Source organism: Lemur catta, chromosome 14 (genome assembly GCF_020740605.2).
Source record: "Lemur catta isolate mLemCat1 chromosome 14, mLemCat1.pri, whole genome shotgun sequence".
NCBI classification, from domain to species: domain Eukaryota; kingdom Metazoa; phylum Chordata; class Mammalia; order Primates; family Lemuridae; genus Lemur; species Lemur catta.
Window position 1 is genome coordinate 41,137,358 of NC_059141.1, and position 21,795 is coordinate 41,159,152.

Consider the following 21,795-nt stretch of genomic DNA (forward strand, 5'->3'; position numbering starts at 1 on the left):
TACACTCTAAAATAATGATAAAATATAGTATAGTAAATACATAAACCAGTAACATAGTCATTTATTATCATCAAGTATTATGTACTATATGTAATTGTATGTGCTATACTTTTATACAAGTGGCACACAGTAGATTTGTTTATGGCAACATCACTACAAATACATTGTGTTAGGATGATGTCACTAGGTGACAGGAATTTTTCAGCTCTATTATAATCTTATGGGACCACCATTGTATATGTGGTCCATGGTTGATCGAAGCATTATTATAGAGCATGTGACTATCCTCTTTTTCGTGACTTCAACTGTTCCCAAACAATTTGATGAAGTGGTATAACTACCACTAAGCCTTAGGAGGTAACAACAATTCCCTTCTTCTCCCATCCTCAAAACCAACCAACCGGAATCAAATACTAAAATGATTATTGAAAGTGCTAAAAGGCAGATGCAAGTGAGTAAGTAGAGACAATAAAAGACAATAAAAAGGTTTCTGGGTAATCTGCAAATTTGGTATCCACTTCTGAATACCTGAATGAATGTTCATACTAATTTTTCCAATGGCGGTATTTATTGAATGCTTACTCCATTGCTTTGCATCCTTCATTTTATTTAACGCTCACAGCAATCCTGTGAAGTATCACTATCATTCCCATTATACAGGGGCAGGAAAGCAGAAGTACGGCAAGGTTAAGTCACATGTGCAAGATCACACCCCTAGAAAGAAGAATTCAAGTATTAAAATTCTAAGTCTAAATTAAACCCAAATCACAACCACTCTATAAGACTGCCAAAAAGTGGAAGCACTTACTCTCAACAGACATCACTTGTGAGTGGGTATTCTGTGCTTTGCCAGAACAGATACAGACCCCACTGTTAAATCTAATTAAAAAGTCAGTAATTGGGTCCTAAGGACATGTGGTTAAAAGACCGGGTACAGGGAATAAAAAGGCTAATGCCAAACTAAAGGAGGTAGAAAATCAAGCACCTCTAAAGGAAAGAATCACAAGGGACTTGGCTTGATCCCATTTTTATATGCATAAAGTTGAAGCCTGAAAAAATTTAGTTTTGAGTACAGCATGTTATAAAGAATGCTAATGGGATCCTAAGGTTCCTGAAAAATTTGTCCAGTATAAAAATGTCAAGCTCTCATTTCCTTTAGAAACTCAAAGCTTCTGAGCCAGCCCTTTTGCAAAAGAAACTCAGCAGACTTTAGTTTATAAAAGGATTGGAACCTTGATATTGCACAGATCAGAGGAACTAAAATTTTTCTTTTTTATTGGATGAGTAAGCATAAACAGATCTATAAGGCAAAACTTGGAGGTAAAATGTTGTATAGACATGGATTTCGAAAACATTTTTGTTTTACGGAAATCTCACAAAATAGTAACCATCAACCACATCGTCAACACAGATGACAGAGTAGGAGTTTTAGATAAAAATGACTTCATTTTTGTAATGAATACGGTAGTATCCTCACTGTGGTCAATGATTACTTTAGTGGCCTCTAGTGAACCCTTCCTTCTCGCATGTGCAAAGGATAGTACATCAAGACCAAATGGAATGCAAAGTTGGCTTAATATTCAAAAATCAATAATGTAAATCACCACATTAGTAGAATGGAAAACTGTATGATCATCTCAATAGATACAGATAAGCAGTTGATAAAATTCAACATCCATTTATGATTTAAAAAACTCTTATTGGAGTGTTTAATGGGAAAAGCATGGCCAGATCTATGCTGTTCACAGTGGAAGGTTCTTTATGAAACAGTCACATTTCCTGTTCTCAGAATAGGGACCTACAGTATGTCATTCTCCGGAAGACGTTTCCAGAGATATGGGAGAAAGCTAAATCTACAGATACCTATTAAATAACTCCACCATTTGAGGAACAATGCCAAATGCTGATTGCCAAGTGGGCAATGGATTTACTCCAGATCACTTTAAAAGCTACGCAGACAAGTAAGGACTCAGACACAGAGTCCATTAAAAATGTAATTGCACTGCACATCACAGGCAGCGGTGCTAATGGATATGGCTTACATGTCTCTCAGCCTGGCTGCTATATGCTGAAATGAAAATGAAACTAAAAAAAAAGCTGAACAGCTCAGGCCTATATAGTGATGGCTCATGGCAATAAAAACATAAGGTAGAAGTCAGGAAACCTGAGTGTTAGTTATGTCTCTGCCATTTTCCAGTTATGTGCACTTTGGAAAGATTGTTTACCTCTCTGGGCCTGTTTTTGCATCTATAAAATAGTTAGATGGGACTTGGAATGAGTCAGAACTGGGATTCAATCCTGGCTCCATCCTTTACCATCTACGTGACCTATGCCTCAGCGTCCACATCTGTATAATGGAAAGAAAGCTCAAAGTGTTTCTCTGAAGATTATGTAAGAGGAGCACTTAACATATTCACTGCACATATTGCACACTCAATAAAGGTAGAAGTATTAATGTTAAGAATTAGCTATTAGGCTTTAAAATGCCATAACAATAAACAATAGACTGGAAATACTAATTTGTTCTGACATGGAGATTAGTAGGTTGTGGAAAGCTTTGAAAATCTGCATAGCCTGCCTATCATCACAGGTGGTACTGTAAGAAGCTTGATAATTTTAGCAGGGAGGAAAACAGAAGGGTAGACATTCTTGTGTGATTTAATCTTGGTAATGTACCAATGATTTCATTACCATGTGCAAAAGCTTCGATGACATTTCTTATACTCTGATAAGTACTAAGTGAAAAACCTAATTAAATGATGCTTCCATAGAATTTCCATAGAATGTAATTAATGTGACAACCAGAATCCCCTACTGATTATGCTGGTGAATATAATCAAATATAGTATGTTTACGTAAGTAATGCAACAGTCTGACGTCCATGGTCAGATATGTGGTTTTTGCCAGTTGTAAATAAGCTACTCACACAAACAAAATACCCCCGTAAAGAACTGGAAATTTAATAATCTGCATTTGTAGTGTAACATATTGTGTCAAATAAATGACTGCTTTATCCAAAAGTCATATTCATAGTAGCCATCTGAGAGTTTGAACTGTTTGGTTGGACTGAATTATTTATACTGGAAATATTCATGAGAGGGGCTTAAATTATATTCCTTTTGGGTCATGTCCCCACCATACATCTGCTGCTTTCTTATTTATGGATGATCATAGTCCAAGTCAGAAAGAACCTGGAATGATTACAACTGGATTGCATTTTCTGTGGCCTTCTGGGCCATACTGGCAGCTTGGCCACTCCCACTGGCCTATACACTTTGAGGGCAAGGGTGCTGTCTCGAGGCTGCCACTCTATGGCTTATCACCTCTGCTATCCATGAACTTGTTATTACCACTTCAGGAAGATGCTCTGTCACCATAATGTCCACAGGGCTGAGAAGAGGATTGTGGTCTTTGTCACACTCTTCCCTTCTATAGCTCTTATCTTTTTTTTTCTTTTTGACTTGGGATTGAGTGGGTGGGTGGGGTTATCAACTACTCTGTCCTGTACTCAGAGAGTCAACTGTGTTTTACCCAGCCCCTCTTTTTCTTCCAACCCTTTAACCAACCAAAGAAAGCAGGCATGGGGCTGTCATTCCCCAAGGGCCCTGGGGCTTCCCAGATGACTTTGGTTGATCCTCTGTTGGTGTTCAAGAGGCATGGGGTGGCATGCTATGCAAATTGCACTCGAAACAGAGAGGCTACACCAGTATCACTGGGAGCATGCAGAAAACCCTGTATTCCATAAAAACCATACTACAACAGGACAAAAGTCAACATGGAACTGCCCAATAAGTTTTTTTTTTGTTTCTTTTTTTGAGACAGGGTTTTACTCTGTTGCCCCTGCTGGCTTCATTGTGGCTCACTGCAACCTCAAACTTCTGTGCTCAAGCGATTTGATTCTCCTGTCTCAGCCTCCTGAATAGCTGGGACTACATGTGCATGCCACCATGCCTGGCTAATATTTCTATTTTTTGTAGAGATGGGGGTCTTGCTCTTGCTCAGGCTGGTCTTGAGCTCCTGGCCTCAAGCAATCCTCCCTCCTAAGCCTCCCAAAGTGCTAGGATTACAGGTGAGAGCCACTGTGCTCAGCCCCTGATAGGGTTTTAAAACAGAACAATGAGAGGAGTGATAGCTGAGTCTGGAATAACAGTGGCATTGGAAAGAAAGTATCTTTCTGGGCAGGCAGTGTGGCTTTGGAGCTGGACACACCTGGATTAGAACTCTGGTTCTACTGCTTACTAGCTGTATGATTTGATTCTGGATGCATTATGTAGCCTTGCTAAGGCTCTGCTTCCTCCTCTCTAAAGAGAGAGTGAATAATACCTGTGCATTGAGTACATTGCCTGGCACACAATAATAGCACCATTGTGAATATTTTATATCAACATATAAGTAGGCTGCCTTGTATAATAAAATGAATACAACAGTGTAGTAAATATAGCCTCATTAGAATGTCATATAGATCTAGATTCAGAATGAAAGCTTGTCTGAGAACCAGCTTAGCAATTTTTAAACTATGTGACCTTGGGAAACTCCCCCAAGCTCTTGAATTCTTAGAGATGTTTGGAATGGACTTAACTGCACCCACCAATGATTACCGTGAAGTTCAAATGCATTGCTGTGCATGAGAAAGTGCTTTTATTATACAAGCTATAAATTCCAAGAAAGATAGGTTATCATTTTATTATATGTTATTGCAATGCTCTTAAATGTAGTGATCATTTATAATGTTTGTAAAGGAGGTGGCCATTTTTTGCACCTGAGATTCAGTAGTAGAACTGTTGTGAATGGAAATTTTCAAAATGAACCACAAGGTAGAAGATGTCTGCTGATTTTAAAGCTTATATGCAGTTAGCAGTCTGTAGTTCTTTGTTAAAACCCAAATTAAAATAATCTGGTTATCTGTGGCCTGCACTATTACCCTTCCCAACTGAAAAAAAAACCACTTTCCTACAATAGATAATATATCAAAATATGCACAATGACTATATTTTCCCTTTAAATACAAGTGCACAGAAATGACAGTGGAGAGAAATGATTGTTTAACAGTAGCCATTTATAGGTTCATCTTAAATTGCAAATGCAAAATGAAGTAGGGAATATATATAAAGTCCAACTGGTGCTTATAAATAAAGTATACTCTTTATACAAAATGATTTTTCCTTTTTTTTTTTTTTTTGCCTTTTACAGGAAATTTCCACATCTCATGAAGAAGCAAATTGTATAGTAATTTTTTCTCCCACATAAATGTCTAGTCTTTTCCAAGCAGTCATAATTTCTGTTTTCCTCTAAATAAAATATGTTTTCTACTTAAGAAGTATTTAAATGCTTCTGACTTTTAGTAAAGTCTTAAGATGATTTACTATAGTCCTGGAAATAATAGCTGGCCTAGTCAGTTGTGGGCAAGTAGAAATAGTTTTAAAAATGCTATGGTTTCTGGTCCAATTTTAACAATGTTGTCTCTTTCCAGGATCAGTCTTGGTTTCATAAGCATAACCTATACATTGACAATACTATGATTTGCCTATGTTAACTCTTCGAAACAATGCCACTTAAAATATCCACCATTAAGAATATGTCATTTTTAATCTAGAGTTAGACCATCATAAATAATCACCAGTCATGTTGTTAGGACTGAAAGTCTATTTTCTAACATCTACATAAAGCCTTGACTGTAATGTAGACCATGGCTATAGACGTGACGGCAGAATTTTCCCAAGAAATATTGCTAATATGTATCATTTCCAGCTCAAGTAATCTGCATTAACAAGAGATCACATAAACACACCACACCATTTGGTTTGACCAAAAGTTATGGCAGGAATGTTCTCAAAGCCATTCATTGCTGTATGGGTAGACAGTTTTCATTGCCCTCTGTGCTGTACAGAAACCCAAATGGCTCAGCAAATATTGACTGAATTATAATTTTGACATCATTAATTTTTTTCTTCATATACTTGAGGTTTGTATCTTGTTTCCAATTTCATAGGATTAGAGTGAATAAAGAAGTTTAATCAGCAAATAATCCGAATACAATAAAAGAGATCCCAGAAGATAAATTCACAGGTATAATAAAAGCCTTTTAGGGCAACCTTGCAAAAAGGCTCTTTTGAAAGTTGCACCCTTTGCATAAAAATGTCTCTGACCAGAATAAAATATTTAAACAGCAACGTTAACTAAAACAGAAAACCTCAGCATTAGAGAAGTGCATACCCAGGCTCTTCCTTTGTCTACCTAGGAAGCTTCCTGTGGTTCCTCATCACCTTTTAAATATAAAGTCATATGCACATTGGAACAGGAAAAAGATTTCAGATCTGTGGCCCTCCAAAAGAAATGCAAAACATTTGTAAAAGGATCAAACATTTTTGTTAACACTGCTACCAAAATCCACAAATTGGGTACCTTCCTGTGTCATCCTTCCTTATACTTGTATAATTTAGTATCACTGTCTAAATTAGAAGCTCCTTGAAGTAGTCTCTGTGTTCCACATATTACCAATGACAGCATCTAATACAATCGTTCTTACACATTAGGTAACTCCTGAGTGAATAAATGAATCATTAATAGGCTTTCAGTAATGCTTATGGATTGTTTTATACCAATTTCCAGCTGAAGGAAAACCTTGATTTCTTTGCCTTGACATGTCTTGTCACCTTTTCCCAACTGTCTCATACCATTCTCTATCCCCAGAATGCACGAAAAAATGCATGAAAAGGACCTACCAGACTACGTGCATGTGTTAAGTCAAACAGGATACGCAAACACAAAATATATAATCTTCCTACAATTTTTTTTCTTTTCAATTTTTGCAAAAATAAACTTCACGCAATGTTGTTTTCTACTATTTAGTGCTTCTGCTAGTTAGGTACTTGGAGATAAACATGTCATTGCCAACTTACTTGTAGAAAACAGATTTGTGAGGTAAAATAGTCACGAGGCTGAAGAGAAGGTTGGCGCCAGAGAGGATACAAGACCGTAAACCCTCTTTTGTGCTTTGGGCCACTGCTGCCCTCTAGGGGACACATGGAAAATAAGCAAAGTCTCCCAAGCTTCCAGAAATTTGCGAAGACCTTGGAAAATCATCTCATCCTTTCAACTTTTATTAAAGAAGGCAATTTAAAAAGTAATTAAGACTGCTTCAAGGATAGCTGTATAACCCTAAAAAAACCTTTACAGTGTGTGTTTTTCTTAGGGTCACCTAATTTTGAGTCATTTTTGGCAGATAAAATGTTCCTTGTCTACCCTAATTTTCCTGCAGCATTTTAAACATGTTATTTCTTGTCCTATTAGAAAACAGCTGCTTACTATGACTAATGTGTTAGTCACTGTTTATACTTCCAGCTTTTAGCTTCCAATGCCCCAGAAACCAGAAACTCCAGCTCCTTCAGTCTTTCTTTATGAAGTTAGTTTGTACGGAGGAAAATATGCAAACATTTCCAAAGCTGCCAAATTGTTACTTATTTTTGGGCAAAGAAGCTTCACTAATTTCAAGTGAACAACAAAAATAAAATTGTGATTTTTACATGGTGTATCCAATTTCAACTTTATAAAAAACTTGAAAAATTAGGAATAGTAGCTATTGTAATCCTACTTCATAGGCAGAAATCTTAAAATCTTAAAGGTGAATTTAAATGACTAACACTAAAACAAGGTCTCTGGAAGTAAATATTCTGCCTTTGGGAGAGAATTCCATGACATCAGGGTGATACTGTGAGTTACATGTAAGACCTCAATTTGTTCATCCATTTAACATTTGTTGAGCACACCATTACTAATCAGATATATGTTAGGGATTGTATGTGTACAGAGAAACTTGCCATTCAGTAGAGAAGATAAGTATTATGGTATCTCATTTTGCCACGCATTGTATTTAAGGTTATTCAACAAGTATTATTGAAATGTTCAGCTTTTATGCATATTATCTATTAGACTTCAAGTGTCTTGAGAATAGAGAATTTATTTTGCTCATCTTTGTATCACTAGTACCTTGGATGATTTGATTTTTTTAAGCCTAATAACAGTTCTTTAAGTGGGTGTTATTATCCTCAGTTTATAGGTGAAGAAAATTATTCAGCAATTTATAAGCTAGCATGTAGTAGATTTATTTTTTCCAAATTACTTCAGGTTTGAGAACATGTAGTAGATTTAATCTCCAGTGTGTCTGTATTGTTGACATTATGATTCCTCCCTGCTTGTGTCTAGCATAGTACCTGGCATATAGTAAGTGTCCAATAAGTATTTGTAAAAGAATGAATTAGTGTGCTTTTCCTGAGCAGTGTGCTCTTTGCTTCCATTTCTGTATTTCAAGTGTCTCAAACAGTGTTTGGCACAAAACACTTCAATAATCACTGAATGAATGAATAAATGCAGATTTCCTGGGAAGTTTTGAGTAGTTTTCCATTACCTTAATTCTCATGGTGTATCCATAGTGGTGGAATAAAGTCATAAGACAAAATGAGACAAGTGTTTTTATGATGGTGGCCTCAAACCTTGACTTTATTTTCAGCTAATCTCAGGACATCTGATAGGCCATTGAATTGCCTTGTTGGAAAATTTCATTGTACAAAAATTTGAGGAAATGAAGGGAGGAAGTAATATTTTTAAAAAATCAAATTTTAACTCATACAGGGGAAGTGGTTGGCCATGCAGAAGTAACAAGAATCTTATAGACAATAAACATATAGTTTCTAAAACTGTGATGGGGATAGGTCTGAAAAAAAGCAGACAAATATGGCAAATTTATGAGAACAGATTTTTAAAAGTTCAGAGAACAGATTAGAAAAACTCTATAGCAAAAGAATCTGAAAAGGAAAATGCCTTGAAAAGATTCAGGTTTGCAAAAATCCTAAACATGCAAAACAAACTCTTAATATTAGTTTTCTCTGGTGTTGGGATTATGAATAATTTCTGTTAAATTTCATCTCTCTACATTTTAAGCTGTCTATAAAGTGATTTTTCAGATAGTCAAAGCAATTTTTATTATATTATAATCTAAAAAATAAAACAAAGCTTACTGTAAAATAAGCAAGTTCTACCATGTAGTTGCACATAATTTTTAAGTGAAAGAAAGCTGGAGACTGTAATGAAGAAACTGCTAATGTGATTATTATTTGACTTTCATTCCAGTTTCTGTGCATCTCTGCTTTAAATAATCTTTAAATAATTTATTTTTGCTTCATTCGTGGACATGTGTTTATTGAGAAACTTCTATATAAGCAGCACTGTTCCAGGCACTGGGGACAAAAGTGTGAACAAGACAAAGTCCTTGTTCTAGAGGGCTTATATTCCAGTGGGGAGAAATACAATAAATAAATAAAACATATGTTAATTCCAGGTAACAGTAGTGTTTTTAGGATAAATAAAGTCTTTTAAAGAAAGAGGCAATGGAGTAATGCGCTATGGTTGTTTAAGACACAGTAGTCAGGGAAGCTCTCTTGGAGGAGGCACCAACTCTTGATCAGAGGCCTGAATGTTATGCATAGGCCTTATGAAAACCCAGGTGAAGAGGCCGGGCAAGAGAATAGTAAATAAAAACACTCAAAATGATCTGAGACCAACTAGAAAAAATCATATCAGGATACATGTTTGTCTTTGTTTGCTTTCTTGCATTTTAAGTTCAAGGAGCATATTGTTTCCCAAAAATATGAACTTGCAGCTTAGAGAAGATGGTAGCTTTGATGGGTGAGAAAGAGAACATAACTGTTAATTTTTCTTTGTCTATGTCAAGGAGAGAATGATGTTTGGAATGGAAATGATAGACTCCTACTGCAGACAGGGAAGAGAAGATGAATACAGAGTGTGAGAGGATGCCTCATACTCTAAATGCCTTCAAGGAGTCTGGTTGGTGGGAGCTGTGGTCCTTGGGTATCCATCTGTTCATTCTTTAGAAATGCAATCCTGGGGCAAAGAGACAATGTTAGTATGTCTATAGTTATTTTGATTAACCTCAATTAACTACCAGGATTTTACTGAAATAGTTTGGTCAACATCACTTTCTACTTGTTGTCTTCAGAAGTTGTTCCACCTGAAATTCCCGTGTCCTTCTGGCTTAAGTTTCCTTAAGGAGGCTGATGAAGGGAGAGGTGCAAGTCATATTATGCTGGTGGAAAATGGGTCAGGGCCTAGGAGAATTTGGCTCTGGAAAGAAAGAGAGGAGCAAAGAGACTCCAGTACTGGGAGAACAGAGGGACTGAATTGGAAACCTCCCTCCCACTGCACGCCTCCAAACCCCTGCGTTTTGCCTTTCTCTTATTTTCTTTAATGCCCTGTGCTTTCCTCTCCTTCCTCTCCACCAACCACTTCAAATATAGCTCCATCTGAGCCTCCACAGGAAAACTGGTGCTCAATGTGTCTCGGGAGAAATGCAAATAATCTTTCTGGAAACCCAGAGAATGTCATTTAAAACCACAGGAAGATAACTTGGAAGGGTGGTCAGTGGGTGTGGCATGTAGTCAGAAGTAGGAGTAGTCCTTTGTTCAATTCAAAACCTGAATGTAGTGTGTTAATGTATTTTGTCTCCACATACATATAACTCCCATTTCAATGTTTTAAAACAGGAATATAAGTAAAAAAACATCAAGTTTTGACTATTTTGATACTTAAAAATAGCAGGATACCTCTTATGATCACGACATGGTGCTGGGTGCTAGGGACATGAATAAGCTGAGATCCCTGCTGTCAATGAAATCTACTGAAACACTGCTGGCCATCCTTGAAGACCTGCGGAAAGCAAGAGAGGTGTACACAAGCAAAGGATTGGCCAACATGGGTCTGATTTTCAAAAGGGGGAGAGAAGCAGATTCTCAAAACCTCATGTAAGTGAACCTCAAAGCAACCATGGTAAGACTGACAACTGGACACCAAATAATTCACTAAGGAACATCATTTCCTTCCATGAAAGGGTTACTAGGTTAATCAATGGGGGTGACTAGAGTATCTAGATTTCTACAGAATATTTGCCAAGGCATCACATGTCATGCCTGTCACTAAGATAAAGAAATACAAGCTAGAGATTGGGGATGTTGGCAGCTTGTTGAATGGCTACAGCCAGAGAATAACAACGAATGGCAGTCTAGAAGGACACATCTAATGCTGATGCCCCTGGTCTTGTTATTGTCAACATTTAAAAAAATCAGGTATTCAAATAAAATAGAAAGTATGCTTAGTCAAATTTGCAGATGACACAAAGTTGGGATTTCACTTAGTGGATAAGTGAGATGACAGCATTAGAATACAATCTACACTCCAAAAAATTTTTTTTGAAGTTGAGATGAAACAAATTTAATGAGGTAACATTAATGGAAATAAATGTGGAGTCTTCTATGGAGGTCTGAAACAAAAAGACAAAAACCCAACTATGCAGGTACAGGATGGGGTGCAAGTGACGTGGCTTAGATATGTTAGAAGCTCTTAGAAACTGATGTAGTTGCCACAAAAGCAACTACATAAGGATAGTGCTTGAAATGAGCTGTTGCTAATTGTTTTATCCTGTGCTGGTCAGACTATACCCCAGGTTTGCAAAATATTAAAAAAATCAGAGTTTGTTCGGAATAGTGTGTTGAAGGAAGGAAACCAGAGGAAATGAAGAAGTGTTGGAAGGGAACTTGTCATGGCATCAAAGAGGAAGTCAACAATTCATTAGCCCCAAAGGTTATATCTAGGACCAGAAAGTGAAATTTATAAAGAGACCCATTACGGCTCAATTTAAGGACTTTCTACCAATCAGAACAGCATGAATTTGGGAGGTCAACAGATTCCCATCACCCCTGGTGTTTCAGCATCACTTAAGTTGTCAAAAGAGTTTAGGGTCAACATTTATGATCTTTGAGGTCCCTTTCAATGTTGAGAGTCTTTAGTTCTAGAGTTGTTTACTAGGAATTTATTGTACCATGATACTGACTTAGCTTTTTGGATCACTTTTAGGCTATGCTTTTAGGATTTGGGGAAATGGAATAATAATACCTTGGATAATATGGAATATGAGACCATATGCATATGATCCCCTCCCCATTCCAAGGTGAACACCCTAGAGAGAAGGCTATAGGACTTTAAACACATAGACCCATCTCAGTTCTGATGTCAGCAAGGAAAGAATTGGTAAACTGGGGCAGCTGCTTGATTGATACATAGAAGGACAACTGGATAAAACCATCACCTGGAAACTGGGTTTCCAGTGTATTCTCTCCAACTATACCTGGCTGAGGGATCATCCAGTGCTATGTATAAAGCTTGCTGTCACTTAGCAAAACGTCATAGTGACCAGTGATCATTTACCTGTAATAGTCAGCAGCAACATTTCTCTCAATGGTATAAAAAAACTCCACAGTTTTTGACTGGCGGCCGTGACAAATGTATTGCAATTATGCTTATTATATAAAAATTGCTTCCTAGTTTTCAATACAGTGGGGCTTAGGTGATGTGAGTCATAGTCACAGTTTATATTGAGCATAACCAGATCCTACTCTCTTCAGGTTTATAAACTCACTATTCCACCCATAAGTCATATACTTATTCAAGAGACAGGTATATTAATTATAATATACATTTTTTTCCTTTTTAGTGCCTTGTATCAAATATTTACTGATCCATACAATTCAGATTTATATTGAATATTAATTCTATATTTCATGGCTTTTGGTAATTGTATTAAGTTCAATGCTGCTCATTTACCTAAGGACCTAATAAATTTTTGATAAAAATAGTTCACTATGAAACTTCACAATCATTTTTTTTTTTTTTTTTGTTGAGACAGAGTGTCACTTTGTTGCCCGGACTAGAGTGAGTGCCGTGGCATCAGCCTAGCTCACAGCAACCTCAAACTCCCGGGCTCAAGCGATCCTACTGCCTCAGCCTCCCGAGTAGCTGGGACTACAGGCATGCGCCACCATGCCCGGCTAATTTTTTCTATATATATTTTTAGTTGGCCAGATAATTTCTTTCTATTTTTAGAGCTCTTGCTCAGGCTGATCTTGAACTCCTGACCTCAAGCGATCCACCCGCCTCGGCCTCCCAGAGTGCTAGGATTACAGGCATGAGCCACCGCACCTGGCCACACAATCATTTTTGACCCTGTCATAATTCCTTGTGCACTTACAGTACATGCAGTAGAAAAGTTACTAAACAACATAAGAGTTAAATATTTTCTAACAATACCAAGCTCAGAAAAGAGCTTACATAGCATTTTTTTTGCTTGCTTTACATTTATATTTGTGTCACAACACAAATAGGGCTTTTACAGTCCAAGATTAATGCTATGGTTTTGTATGTTCATTCTATATCATCCAAACTACAGCTGGACTAAACAACAACAGAAAATAATCAACCGAATGCTGAACAACTCATTGTAAAAATATTCGTGGGCAGTCAAAGTCAAGATCAGAGAAAATGTCTCAGAATATATGTGTAACTCACTATTTCTTATTTTGGTAAAACTTCAGAGAACTGTTGTGATGATTCAATGAAAATAATATATGTAAGGCTTTGCCAGAGATTAGCTTAGGTAGCTAGTTTTTATGGAACACTCTTATCATCATTGTCCTCATCATTAGTAATAATGTAATTAATAAGAAATCTGAATCTAAGAGTCAAGCAGATCATTCATCTGTTATACGAGAGGTTTATTTTTCACTTTATATTTGTGGAAATTATTTCTAAAGTTTTCCAGTAGTTCAAAAATAGCTAGTTAAAAGTAATGAAAACTAATAACCTAATTGTTGTGCTTCTAAGTATCATCATTGGCTTAGCACACAAAACCAGCAGTGGTGGATTAAATGGCAAGCTCCAGGACTACTTAATCTAACCACTGCTAATCTTCACGAAACAGCCTTGTCAGATTTAATTTGCTTTATAGCAACCCTGCTTGGAAAGTAGCCTCACTTGGGAGTAAAATATCCACTGATGTTAACAAAGCTCTCCTGTTTAAATAGAAACAATTGCAGTGTAGAAAACAAGCATGATTTTAGGTTTAGAAAAACGGAGTTCATGAATCCTTTCTCCACGCCTATAGAAGTAAATACTTCCAATGAGGAGCAACAAAGGCAAAAGTCAAGAAATGATTGCATCATTCTATAGCATGTCTGCTAATTTTTCTTTTATGATTTTCTTTGAATTTAATGATTCAATATAGGCTGCCTTGAATATAAATGTAAGCAATTGTTAAGAAAATTACTTCTGAGAAAACAAGCAGAATCTTTCTTCCCTTAAAAGGTTTTCATCTGTTAAACACGCTCATATTTTAGGGCAGATTGGATTTTAGTGTTTGGAGAAAATGAGATGCCAGAAGCTAAGATTATCACAAAATCACAGAGCTGGGGGATCATTAAGAGGTCGTTTAGTTCATCTTCCTGTCTCCATTCAAAACAGCACCCAAGAGAGGAAACTATTCACCCTCTTCTTTAAAATTTTTAGCATAAACTGTATTTGAGCCTTCTGAGCAAACCCTCATTGTTTTTTTTTTTTTTTTTTTTTCAGTGAGCACTTCACTTCTGAAGGAATTTTGAAAAAGTTATTTGGAGATTATATCATAGAAACATCAGCGCTAAAATGAGGAGGGCAACACCCACTGGGTTTTATATTCCAAAGAAACGACACTGACAACTGAGATGACACCATCAGTAACACGGAGGACATGGGGAGAAACACGAGACTAGAAGACACCTGCAGGCCTGGGTGAAAGGGAAAAGAACATAGATTCAAAACAAACATTAAAAGGCTGAAAACTCAAGAACAAGCAAAATGATTTAGGATTACATCACTTGCAGAAAGAAAGATATGGGATATTTTTGGGTAGACTTGAGTTATATGTTAGGAAGAATTTCTTCAAAGTGACACGAAACACTGAAATGAGTTCCTGATATAGGTTATACAATTTCAGTCTTTGATGATGATCTTTTCTTGAAGAAAATGTTCTAATGTTTGAACTAGTTTAGGCAAAATAGTATATTTAAAGATGAAAGGATGATCTTGCTAAATTAAATCAAAATGACTTACGCCAGCCTGTTGGTGCCTGTTATTCTTTAAGATGAAAAAATAATCTTTGGAATTTTCTATCTATACAACATGAAATATAATACTCCTAATACCTAATGTGCATGGTCAAAATCCAAAATATTTCACCTGTGCATCACTAAGCTTATAATCAGTTAGGAGTATCCTCACCCTTCTCCTGACAAGCTTCAAATAAATTGATTTAAAACTGTTTTCATATTAGGTATAGAAAAATAATATAAATGTATATGTGGAAACCAAACCATATTTCAAGTGGCAAAGTATAATAGGAACAGAGCTCAGAACTAATTTTTTTCTTTTTTTCTTTTTTTTATGGTCTTTTTTCACAGCACTCATAACTAATTACATACCCAGACCAAATAAAGAGATATGAATAGACATTGAAAGACAACTATGAAACTGCTTGATAAAATAACTATCATTTCTCTTTGTTTTTCCAATTCCATGATAAGGTACATACAATGAATTCTTAAGTTCACTGTGAACAAAACATCTTTGTGTTGTCATTCATTTTAAAATCAGACTACAAAAAACATATGTGGCTAAATTATCAGACGAGGTTTTTCTACACATCCACAGAGAACGGAGTGTCAGCTTACAGAGCACCCATTTCTTGGGCGTGGTGAGACTGGGTTTAAACTTGTGTAGAAGAAGTAGCCAATGGGATCAGTATTTATTCTCTAGCAGCCACATAACGTTTATCTATTTCTCCCAGTAAGGGCATGTTGCTAGTAGTAGATACTAAGTGAAGACACAAGTTTAGTTGAAAGGACATCTGTCAGACCTGAATTTTAATGTCACCTCTAATTACTTACTGGATGGGTGAACCTGCCCAGGCAACTTTATTTCATTGAGGACAGTGTTAGACTGACTATAATTTCTTACAAACATTAGTTCTCTTTCCTGAGGGGTAGGGAAGGCATTGTGATAACAAGTATGGGAATGACCATATTTTATAAGTAAACATGGGTGAGAAATGATTTTCTTGTCTCATGTTCCAGAAATGGAACTTTTACTTTTGTGTGTGTGGCTGAGAGTTGTATGATCTTAAAATGATCTATTGATAACATCCACATTAATTAAAATGTTTCCATGTTTCCTTATAGCAGAATGCCAATATATTAATTTACAATAAGAATATATCCATCAAGCTAATAAGCTATATTGACGGATTACTGTATTTTTCCCTAAGGTATAGATATAGGTATAAATCTAATCATATGGGAAGGAGAATTATAATCAATTAACTGATTACTGAGTAAGTCTGGGTTCAGAACCAGCGGAATAAGTTGGAGAGTATAAATGGCTAATGTTTTAAAGCCATCACAACCTAATGCATTTCTCTCTCTCCAGGGACACATTTGCTACATGGTCAAGAGACTTGTGTTCCTGGGCCAGAATCTTTTTATTCTATCAAGTGCTAGAAAGACACTATCCATATTTCCCTTTTAATCTCCCTTTTCTGTATCTCCACTATGGAATAAATGAACTTCTGATGGATAAGCATGTTTACTCATAGGAGTTTTAAGTTATGTGTAGACTAAATGCTGAAATTTTAAGCTGAAACACTGTTTATTAGCTTGCAAGGAAATGATAGATAGTAATTGTGTAAATGCTGTGCTGACTTTATATGGAAGCAAGACTGAGTTTTGGCAACATTCTCCATGTGCTGTTCTGAAAATTCATAAATACCTGATTGTATATAAGTTCTCTCTTTGAAAGGGAATACAGTGTTTTTACTGAGCATGAACATTATTTTTCAGTTTTCCCATATAAGAATCCCTTTTTGAAATGTTTCATTTTGGCAAAAGCTAACAGAATTATATACAAAGATGACAATCAATGAAAACAGAAATGCCATAATAATGGTTTCTGGGATTACAAAACTGAGAACCTGGGAATCAAGCCCAGTTCAACATTTACAATAATGGGATGGTCACTGGTATCTCATGATCTGGGAGAGGATGGTGGGAAATGAGGAAGTGGAAGGGAATCTTATCTGGTTCTCTGCCCATTCAGTTCATTGTTGTATCAGAAAGTGATATAAATCCAGAGTTTTCCTGTAAGGCTAAGGAAGGACACAAAATTCTCAGGGGAAAATGATATAACCCATTTAGAAGCTGCAGTGTAGGTCAAAAAAATGTAAATGGGAATAATAAATATGATCAAAAAAAGTCTTGGACTGAGAAAAGCCTGGAGATCCTAGATATTGAAACTGCGGCACATAAGGAAAGCTATAGCAGCATTTCATGAGGATATTTTATTAGGTGGAAGAATTTTTTAAAAGGATGAAATTTCTATACTTTATATATTTAATCTATACTCCAATATTTGAAATGTTTCTCTTGATGATTATATGTATATTTTTTCTATTTTTATAACAGAGAGCAAGATGGCTGAAATCTCCCTATTGATATGTATTAGGTTTTTAATACATATCATTATTAAGTATGAAATGTCTGATTTCCTTAAGTACTAAATTTGACAGTTGATGTCTCTGACATCAATCTTGTTTTATTTTTGTTGTAAAGGTACATCCTCAGTCTTTCAAGTGCATGGTTTGGCTTGTGATTATCTTTCAAACAATTTTTTAGAGCAATTTTTGTGAAACCACAGATAAGTCAAAAATTTGTGTTATTTTCAAGTATGAGTTCTGTCATGGAACTAATGCTGTACAGACAGCTCAAAATATCAACAAAGTGGGAAGAATGTGGCTGATGAATGCACAGTATGTCCATGGTTTGAGAAGTTCTGTTCTGGTGATTTTAATCTTGAAAATGAGCAAAAATATGAAAATGTGGGCTACCTGAGATCAAGGTAGATAATGATAAGCTGAAAGCTATAGTGGAAGCGAATCCATGTCAACCTACACATGAATTAGCAGCAAGTTTTAATGTTACTATTCCAACAATATTGGACCATTTGAAACAAACGGGTAAGGTACAAAAGCTGGATAGATGGGTTCTGCATGAATTAAATGAGTGTCAGCAGAGAAATCATCTCGAAGCTCGCCTTTCTTTGCTGTCACGACATAAAGGCAAACCATTTCTACACTGTATTGTTACATGTGATGAAAAATGGATCCTTTTTGACAATCACAAGCATTTGGGACAATGGTTGGGTAAAGATGAAGTGCTGAAACGTAGTCCAAAACTGAATATTCATTAAAAAAAAGCTAATGATGTCTGTTTGGTGGTCCAGCGCTGGTATTATCCACTACAGCTTCATGAAACCTGGTCAGTTGATTACAGTGGATGTCTACTACAACCAACTCGATGAAATGATGAGGATGCTTGCTACTGAGCAGCCGAGATTGGTCAACAGAGACGCCCAATTCTCTTGCAAGATAACACTCAACCACATGCCACACAAACAACACTGCTCAAACTACAGAGGCTGGACTTGGAAACTCTCTGTCATCCACTGTATTCACCAGACCTTGCACCAATGACTACCACTTCTTTCAGGCTTTGGACCGCTTCTTGCAAGGAAAAATATTCAATTCTCAACAACCTGTGGAAAATGCCTTTTTCGATTTCATTGCTACTCGCTCTCCAGGCTTCTTCACAGCTGGCATAAACAAGCTACTGTTAAGATGGCAAAACTGTGTCAACAGTTTACGCACAAACTTTGATTAATTGAATTGCTTCTTGTTTGAGGTATAATAAATTAATCTTTCGATTCAAAATCGGACATTTCATATTTAATGACCTAATAGACTAAATCTTTGTTAAAAGAAAATAACACACAATGGCCATTCAAGGATCAATAACTGTGAGTTAGGAAATTGCACACTGGAGTGCTGACTCCTCTTGCTCCTTTTACAGCTGATCTCTAAGCAAGAAGGCTGAAGAGAATATTTCAGTGACACTCCTCTGCAGGAATTCCCCTTGTTTTAAAAATTCATTTTTAAAAATTTCTATACCCTGATTAAGCTGACCTGATAGTAAATCACACAAATTTAAAAATATTACCTCACAATATGTTGTCTTATTGGTATATCTAATGTAATGGATTTTAGATTTCAATATGTACAAAATTTTTAATAATAAAAATATTTTCATAAAATTCATATCAGAACACTCCCTGATTTGTAAGTACTTCTTGGTTTCAAAAATACATTTTACATTTGAAAGAGAATTTCTACATTTTGGAAAAGTTTAAATACCCAGCACACATAATATGTTTTAAATCATCTGCCTTTGACAGCTTAGCTAACATGCCAATATTAATATTTAGATTTTATCAGACACTTTTCCATGTGGAATTAGGGCAGGGACTTCTTCACAACAAATTTTTAAAATCTTAGATTTATTAGTTAAATTTAAGAGTCTTGAGATCTGTAAATTAAGGAGAATTATATATTATAAATTATGAAAAGAAAGCACATTTCTAATTAATTAAAAAAATTTGCCTTAGAATAAAATATCTGAATTTTTTGGTGATTTTATGCTCTACTGTTGTAGGATTAAAGTAGTAGAATTATATTAGAAGGTTATTAGCTGAGTCAGTGCTTAGGGAGCATTTTGAGAACCTGGGGCTTTAAGTACCACACACATTGAGAGAAGCAATTTTACCTATAGCTCAATATAATGCAATATGGAGAAATAATGCAAACAAACAGTTGCAGGGGATGTTGCCCTTTTTATTAAACCTTAATATTAATATATCACTTATGTGTGGTTAGTTATGTTCCTCCATAAAAGCAGCCAAAACAACCATTTTACTAATGCAAAAATTGATAAAGAAGATGAAAGGAAGAAATGATGGCAGAAAAAGAAAGAAGGAAGCAACCAAGAAAGAAGCCTCACAGTCACAAGTTATTCCCTGGGCAGATACAAATGATCACATTTGTTTACTCTTCCACTTTCACTAAATGTAAATAAACACCTTTTGGTTTTGTGTTTTATTGTTAATATTTTAAATTCTGAAAATCTCAATACATGTTTTCTGTGTCACTGCCCAGGGGCCACATGGTCATTTTATAGAAGGACCATTTATTACCCACATGAAAGGGGGAGAAAGGGGAATGGTTGATTTAAATACCCGAACTCAGAATTTACTGTGGATTTAAAATCTCTGACTTAATGTTGCATTAACTACTGGTGGCTGCTTTACTGCCTTTAAAACATGCATATATAATTGGATACTGTAATGCTTTGTGGGTAAAATAAATACTGACTCACACTAAAATAAATACTCTGCATGATGAAGTTCATATAGACATAAATTAATCATTTACCAGTTAACCAACATGCACAGGAAAGAAATAGATCACTTATTAAAGGTTGCCTCATCTATAAAATGGGAAAAATAAAATGCTGATATATTTTACTGTGCTGCTGTGAGGAAAAGTATATAAAATTATTGCTGAGCAGTTTATAAGCCATAAAATGCAGTATGAACATTAAATTAATAATATTTGTACTAATTCAGATTCAACACCCTCTGCATTAAATATGTCTTTTTGCCTATTGAAGCATACACAAAACCAAGCTGAGGCTTTTTATTTAATTTTTAATGGTGTCTTCAGAATTCTGCAAAGCATCACATTAGTTATTGGCTATGTTAAAAAACCTTTCCAGTGGCTCACTCCCACCATTTCTAAGACAAAATTTTTGGCTGTTCACATCCTCAACCTCATTATTAAAGTCCTCTCTCAAAGGTCTTTATGTCTTTCACGTGCATAGACATTGTAGTTACAAAGGGAAGATGGGTCTGAATTTTTTTTTAATCAGGTGGAAATTATTAACATGCTCTGGGCTTTGCTTTATTCTAAGTTATAGATTGAGATAAGGAAGTAATGTTAAACTGGGCAGGTGTGTTGGATCTCTTCATATGGCATCAAAACGATCTGCAGTGTAAGCCTTCTGTGCTGGGACAGCAGCATGGCCATGAATCAGCAAGGTCTCAAGGCCACGATGCTGCCCAAATGCTATGGGCTCTAGAGATAAATCAAGCTTCTGTTTCTCAGCCCGAATGCAGAAATGTCATTCAAGGGCACAACAGAGACCTAAGCAACATAGAACATAGTTCCTTCTTCTACTTCTTCTTTTTAATAGAGCCTTATTATTTAGAAGACCTACTTGTACAAAACCTGTAATCCACGCAGCACATTTTTAACACTATCAATGTCCCTTTGACTCTCAATGATAAAACACATCAGATGTTTCTCTACTCACTTCCTTTTATAGAGGCCATTAACACAGAAATACCTCCTCTTCCTCTACTATGAAATGATAAATAGGTGGCTGGAGATGTTTGAAATATTGCCACATTGCCCCCTATGTATCATGCGTCACCAGCAATAATAAACAGTGATTAATCTTTGGTCATGAACTATGTTTATGGCTTTCTTGTCATCAGGAGGTAGGTATTTTCTTGAATCAGGTTTAAGGCTCTGATGTTTATGCTAGGAACATGTGTGCTAGGGAAAATTCTACCTAGGTTCAAGGGAAACTAATCCTCACATTTTCTTTCATTTAACTATTTATAGAGGTTGGTATTTCCATCTTTATCTCCCTCTTTTTGCCCCAGGACTCACCCAGGAGTGTTCTGATCAGGCATCTAATTTATCCCAGTAAATTCACCATTTTGGTGATAACAGTGTCATTGTCCAGTAGGAAAAATAACAGAAAAAGGAATATGGTTAAAATGCAAACTCATCCCAGTTAAAGCTCACCAGTGGTCAAAAGAAAACACAGTGAAATTGTTCCCAGCATTTCCTAAATCCAACCAGGGCAGGTAGAGGGGTCAAAGTTTTCCTCAAAGAACTATAATAAGGGCAGA

At 35.9% G+C, this 21,795-nt stretch overlaps 1 long non-coding RNA gene across 2 annotated transcripts in view; it reads right to left on the reverse strand.

Annotated features, from left to right (window-relative positions):
- Positions 1-598: 598 nt before the first annotated feature.
- Positions 599-21,795, reverse strand: part of LOC123649774 — a 41,684-nt gene continuing 20,487 nt past the window's right edge. For both annotated transcript variants that reach the window (XR_006739131.1, XR_006739132.1), the window contains exon 3: positions 599-714. This is a non-coding gene — a long non-coding RNA (uncharacterized LOC123649774). The remainder of the gene's footprint in view (positions 715-21,795) is intronic.